Source organism: Pogoniulus pusillus, chromosome 8 (genome assembly GCF_015220805.1).
Source record: "Pogoniulus pusillus isolate bPogPus1 chromosome 8, bPogPus1.pri, whole genome shotgun sequence".
Lineage (NCBI taxonomy): Eukaryota > Metazoa > Chordata > Aves > Piciformes > Lybiidae > Pogoniulus > Pogoniulus pusillus.
The window spans coordinates 31,810,335-31,817,142 of NC_087271.1; positions in this window are offsets into that span (position 1 = coordinate 31,810,335).

The following is a 6,808-nucleotide window of genomic DNA, read 5'->3' on the forward strand; positions in this document are numbered from 1 at the left end:
GTCCAACATTCAGGGCTGGCAGCATCGCTGTAGGAAAAGCCTGCTCTGCTGCAGCAGCTCTGAGGAAGGGAGGAATATTGGTGCTCTCCACACTCAGCTAAGAGATTAAATCTTGCCACAGGAAAGGGGAAAAAATTAACAAAATTTAAAGAACTTAGCTGATGAACTCCAACAACTCTCTCTGAGTGGATTTTTTTATAGTAGGTGATGAATTAGCCAACCTTTCATGCTTCCTTCATGATGACAATGAAAACCACACCCTGACATGCTTATCACTGCTACCAAATGGCAAGTCCTTGCTCCTTCCATGAAGCAGTAAGACAGTCATTTAATGAACACAGACAAATGTGTTTCCCCTCACTTTATTCTCTGAAATAGCAGAATACTTTCAGCAAAATTCTGAAACAAAATGGAATTCTTCTACCTAATTATTTCCATTAGCTAGTGAAAGGGACTTTAAAATGGGTTCTGGCTGTTTAGGTTGAGGCAAGAGTGTCAACTGATGGCTTTTGTAAATGGATGGCCCAACACAGATAGATATTTTTACACCTTTATGAGTCATCTGGCTGGAGAATAAGCATTTAAACTTGAATTATGTCTCTTACTACAAGCATTCACTTGTCATCAGTCCACTAAGTTGGATGATGCTGTAGGAGAACACACCTACAGCAATTTCTTGTCCTCTTCAATTCATAATTGTATATTCCTAGGAAAAAGGTGTTAAACTTCCTACCACAGGCATATCCAAGTAATTATTTCACTCTAAAATTACATGTTAAATATTCCACAGAAGGATTTTGTAATTCTCTGTTTTGAAGAAGGCAATGTATTTCAAGAAGCTTATGCTGAGATACTTTTATTAAGAAAACAGTAAAAAAAGTAATATTGAGAAATCTTGAGTTAATATTTAGAAGATCCTGTAACAAGAAAGCTCACTTTTAGCCATTCAACACCTAATATGTCAAACTGAGAAAATAAGCATGGAATGTGAGGGCAAAAAGGGGTAGCTCTCACCATGACAGATTGTTTTCAACAACACCATCAATAACCACAACAGAAAAGCTTTCTGAATCTACTTGCACAAGTCTTATACTTAGCTTATCCACCTCACAGCTCAGGAAGTGCTTTTTCTATGGTCTATACAAAAATCAAATCGAATCAGAGGATCACATCCTCATGAGGTATCTGAACTGTATAATAGCAATAATTATAGAGCAGTATTATTAACGATCAGCCTTCATTTTTCACCATGACAGACTCAATGCACTATAGAATCCAGCTTTTAATTGAAAAATAGTCAAACTATAGCAGTCCTGCTTGCAAAGATAAACTTTTCATTTGTACATGGAAGCAGCTTTGTCTCAGTCTAACACAACAGCTTTGAGGGAGATTGACCTCATCTGTCTCAACTGTTAGTTATTTGCTAAACCTAATGCTTCAAATCTCCCAGTACTAGATAGCAAACTTGAGAGAGTCTTAGCCTATGTCTTCCTTTGTATGGAATAACTGCTCCCTTCAAGCATGCTGTTAATCAGCCAGAAGGATTCTGTTTGGACCCTGGAAAGTGAAGTGCTAAAAATCAGTGTTGAAAAACTCATGTAAAACAGTATAAGGTGTATATTTGTTACTATCATTTCAACTTGAAGTTATCCACTAGACCCAATACTAAACTGAATCTTCAGCACAGGGCCAGTAATGTAAAACATTTTAAGGCTGATTCTATAAAATGGGTACATAATCTTAAATGAAATTACCACTAATTTTATATCTAAAAGACTCATCTGTCATAGAGAAATGTACAGCAAATAAACACGACAGCACACACACACATAGACATTGTTCAGTGCTGCTACACAGATGTTGGGATAGTGCCCTACTATTGGAATGTCAGATCATTTTGTATCTAAAACCAAAACCTTCAACTTCTCTAGGTCTCAGTCACGAGCTAATAAAAAAAGTACAACTCATAAAGTGTGTTCCAGTTTTGAGGAAAGGAATCATATGTAAAAAACACCTGTTAGGTTGTGTGTTGTGACTTCTTGGGAACACAAACATCTTCTGCATTAAGAGACAGAATCATAGAATCACCACAGTTGAAAGGGACCCCTAAAGGGCATCTAGTGTAACACTCCTATAGTGAGCAGGAACATCCTCAATCAGATCAGGTCACTCAGAGCCTCATTGAACCTCACCTTGAATATCTCCAGGGATGGAGCCTCAACCACCTCTCCGGGCAACCTGCCTCAGTGCTCAATCACCTTCATTATAAAGAACTTTTTCATAACATCCAACCTTATTCTACTCTTCTCTCATTTCAAACCACTGCCCCTCCTTCTGTCACTGCAGGCCTTCATAAACAGACCCTCTCCAGCCTTTTTGCAGGCTCCCTTCAGGTACTGGAAGGTGGCAATTACATCTCCCCAGAGCCTTCTCTTCTCCAGGCTGAGCGACCCCAGATCCCTCAGTCTGTCCACAGTTTCTTACAAAAAGCAAAAATATGAGATGTTTTTAAAATTAATTCATTAAAATAGTGAAATTACAATCTTCTGACTTTTTGATAAATCTCCAGTCTGTAAAAATGGAGGACTGAAGATTCAATATTGCTGCACTTTTGGAAATAGTGGCAACTACATCCAGGAGCTGCTCTGTCCTCGTAATGACCTTTACCATGGCCTCATAGATAAACCTCCATAGAGTTTTCTCCTTGTAACAAATGTCAAGTGCATACTCATTTGACCTTCTCAAGTAAACTAAAAATAAGGCAAAAATGGGGGAAAGTAGTCTGATATAAAAAGAAATGTGCATCTCACTCCATTTTCCCTGTAATTCTGATGTAGAGTGAGCACAAAAACCTCTAAGAACCATCCAAAGTACTGCTCAGTTAATTGCTGAAAGAATTTCCATGTATTTAAGTGGAATTAGGGCAACTGACACAGCAGTTCCTTTTGCAATAACTTTGATAGACAATAAGTGCTACTCCAGATGTCATCCTGGAGAAGGCAGTGCACATCTATCTCGCATATTTGTCTCTGGGACAGGTGGCAATAAATTTCTACTTCTCTGCTTTAATTTTGATGGTCAGACAGGCCGACAGGCATTTATTTCACAGTGGATTCCTTTTTGTCAGCATTTCAGAATATTAGCTCTTTCACAGTCTTCCTAGAACCAGGTCTTAGTTCGAATTTCATGAACACCAGCAGCTGGTTCACACAAAGGTCAGTTTCCTAAGTTTCATTGTATTCACTTATATTGATTCTAGTGAGGCCACGCAGAGAAGATCCACGTTTATTCCTGCTTTGCACAACATCTTTTGCATGTCATACAATGGGAAAATGTAACAAATCTGAGTTGTTCAGTTCATGAAACCATGCTAAGTTATGTGTAAAAATAGACTAATTCTGCATTTAGAACCTAACTCCACTACAGCACAAGAAAATAAATGACATTCCAATTTGACACGCATTTCTACTAATTATTATGAACCAGAGTGGAAGAACTTTGGTTAGTACTTATTACATCATGCCTCTCTTCTCAAGACCTAGACTCTTCCCACATCAATGCTAATGTAACATTCAAAGTAAGACCTTCAATGTTTAAACTAAACAGTTAATATTTACATAGAAAATTATGTTTCTAATAATAAGTTGGTATTAACGCAATGAAAATTGCTTTTTCAGTATTTGATACTGGGCTGTGACACTGCTACTGTCACTAAAGATGTCATTTTTAAACCACCTGAAATAGCCTTTAAAGTAACAGTCTAAATGCATTTATGATGTGCTTACAGGTGTAACTAGGATCCAGGCATGAGATTTTAAACACAGTTGTTGAGTGGAACCTTAAAACACAGTTGCAAGGAAACCAATTTAAGGGATCCAACTCTTTAACCAAGAGTTGGTTAACTTGTGTCATATTGGAACCTTAAAACACAGTTGCAAGGAAACCAACTTAAGGGATCCAACTCTTTAACCAAGAGTTAGTTAACTTGTGTCATACTGGAACCTTAAAACACAGTTGCAAGGAAACCAACTTAAGGGATCAAACTCTTTAACCAAGAGTTAGTTAACTTGTGTCACACTGGAACCTTAAAACACAGTTGCAAGGAAACCAACTTAAGGGATCCAACTCTTTAACCAAGAGATAAATAACTTGTGTCATATTGGAACCTTAAAACACAGTTGCAAGGAAACCAACTTAAGGGATCCAACTCTTTAACCAAGAGATAGATAACTTTTGTCATACTGGAACCTTAAAACACAGTTGCAAGGAAACCAACTTAAGGGATCCAACTCTTTAACCAATAGTTAGTTAACTTGTGTCATATTTCAATCTGCCATGTAGACGTCTCCTATATGTTAATTACTAGACCAGCAGGCAATATAATCACTCATCACTAGTGGCCCAGTGCCAAACCTTTTTGCTATGCTTCTTGAATTTCTGCTCACCAAGTCACTGAGGAGAATCCTTGCTACTACTTCACTGTACAATGAATACCTTTGTCTTCCAGATACTCTGGCTGTTATGTATCTCCTATGAAATATCTCTGCAACTACTACAGAACACTTCTCTGTGGTGATAGGATATTAAAAGGGACTTGCTGGACAAAACCAGGAACATAATCAACAAGAAAAAAAAGAGTCACAAAAAATCCAGATAAAAGACTTTAACGTAAAGAATGAGAGGAAAAATAAGATAACAAGAGTGAGAGCGTGCAGACAAGAAGTGAAAGGGATAACAGCAGGAGAGCATGAAATAAACATGGAAAGAGGTTAGTGAAAGAGCTAAATGTTGGCTTGCAAACCTCACAAATCTGAGTTTGGTTACTATTAAAGCCAAAAGGAGGGATTAGACAATGGGTTTTGCTATGAGGGGACAGTCAAAACCCTGCCCAAGCCTAGAATACTTTTCCAAGGAAAAGGTGTCGAGATTCCATTCCAATTCTTTCTGTTAAAAAGATGGAAGTTGTCCTTGATGGTTCATACCACCAGAAAGCAGAAGAATAGAAGAGAATCATAGAATCGGGGTTGGAAGAGATCCCCAAGATCACCCAGTCCAATACATACAGCATTTTCCTTTTCTCAGAAACCATCATGATACACTTATGTTGAACTTGATTTCTCTATCTTCAAATTCAGAGAGCTGAGCATGGATCCCAGCATGGAGTAGAATAGATTTTTGTATTTTGTCAGACAAGTCAGTGGGCAGCCATGATAGGACTTAATTCTAAACATTCTGTCTTACCCTAACAATTTACCTTTCCTGGCAGCTTAACTGACACAGCACCTGTTTTAAAAACATAGATTCTCTTGGATTATTGAAGGGCTATGTTTAAAGCTGTGGAACTTGTTACGGTACTGATGTGCACATAGAGCATAAAAGATGTGCTTTCTGAAATCCATAATTATAAAGTTTGCAGGACTGCCCTCAGAATAGTTGAAATAGATTTGTGTACTGTTTTTTGTGGGTTTTGTTGTTTGGCTTTTTTGTACATACAGGTAGAAATCTCAGTACTTCACGTTTTCACTTAGAAGGCCATAGAATCAACCAGCTTGGAAGAGACCTCCAAGGTCAACCAGTCCAAGCTATCACCCAGCCCTAGCCAGGCAACTAGACCATGGCACTAAGTGCCTCAGCCAGGCTTTTCTTCAACACCTCCAGGGAGAGCAACTCCACCATCTCCCTGGGCAGCTCATTCCAATGGCAAATCACTCCTCCTAACATCCAGTCTAGACCTCCCCTCCGGCACAATTTAAAACTGTGTTCTCTTATTCTGTTGCTGGTTGTCTGGCAGAAGAGATTAACACCCACCTGGCTACAGCCTCACTTCAGGTAGTTGTAGACAGCAATGAGGTCACCCCTGAGTCTCCTCTTCTCCAGGATAAACACCCCCAGCTCCCTCAGCCTCTCCTCACAGGGCTTTGCTCCAGGCCTCTCACCAGCTTTGTTGTCCGTCTCTGGACATGTCCCAGCACCTCAACATCTCTCTTGAATTGAAGAGCCCAGAACTGGACACAGCACTCAAGGTGTGGCCTGACCAGTGCTGAGTACAGGGGAAGAATAACCTCCCTCGTCCTACTGGCCACGTTGTTCCTCATCCAGGCCCAGATGCCAATGGCTCTCTTGCCCACCTGGGCACACTGCTGGCTCATCTTCAGCTACTATCTACCAGTACTCCCAAGTCCTTTTCTTCTTGGCTGCTCTCCAGCCACTCTATCCCCTCCCTGTATTGCTGCTTGGGGTTGTTGTGGCCAAAGTGTAGAACCCTGCACTTGGCCTTGTTAGATCTCGTCCCATTGGCCTCTGCCCACCCATCCAGCCTGTCAAGATCCCTCTGCAGGGCTCTCCTAACCTCCAACAGATTGCCACCTACTCCTAGCTTGGTGTCATTTGAAAACTTACTGATGCTGGACTCAGTCCCCTCTTCCAGACCATCAATAATGATACTGAACAGGAGTGGTCCCAGCACTGATTGCTGGGGGAACACCACTAGTGACAGCTGCCAACTGGATGTGGCACCATTCACCACCACTCTCTGGGCCCAGTTCAGCCAGTTCTTGACCCATACCAGAGTGAATCTGTTCATGCCACAGGCTGCCAGCTTTGCCAAGAATGGCCTAGGAGCCTCACAATTTAAACAGCTTCCCCATCTCCCTTGGGGGATGTGATTGCTAGGAGGTGATCAACCAAAGCATACACACTAACAACATTTCAAAAACGATGCCAATGAAAAATACTGTCCAAGATCCAATCCTGCACACCTATATTATAGTGCAATTGTACTCGCTTCATTTGTATACTACCTTTAAAG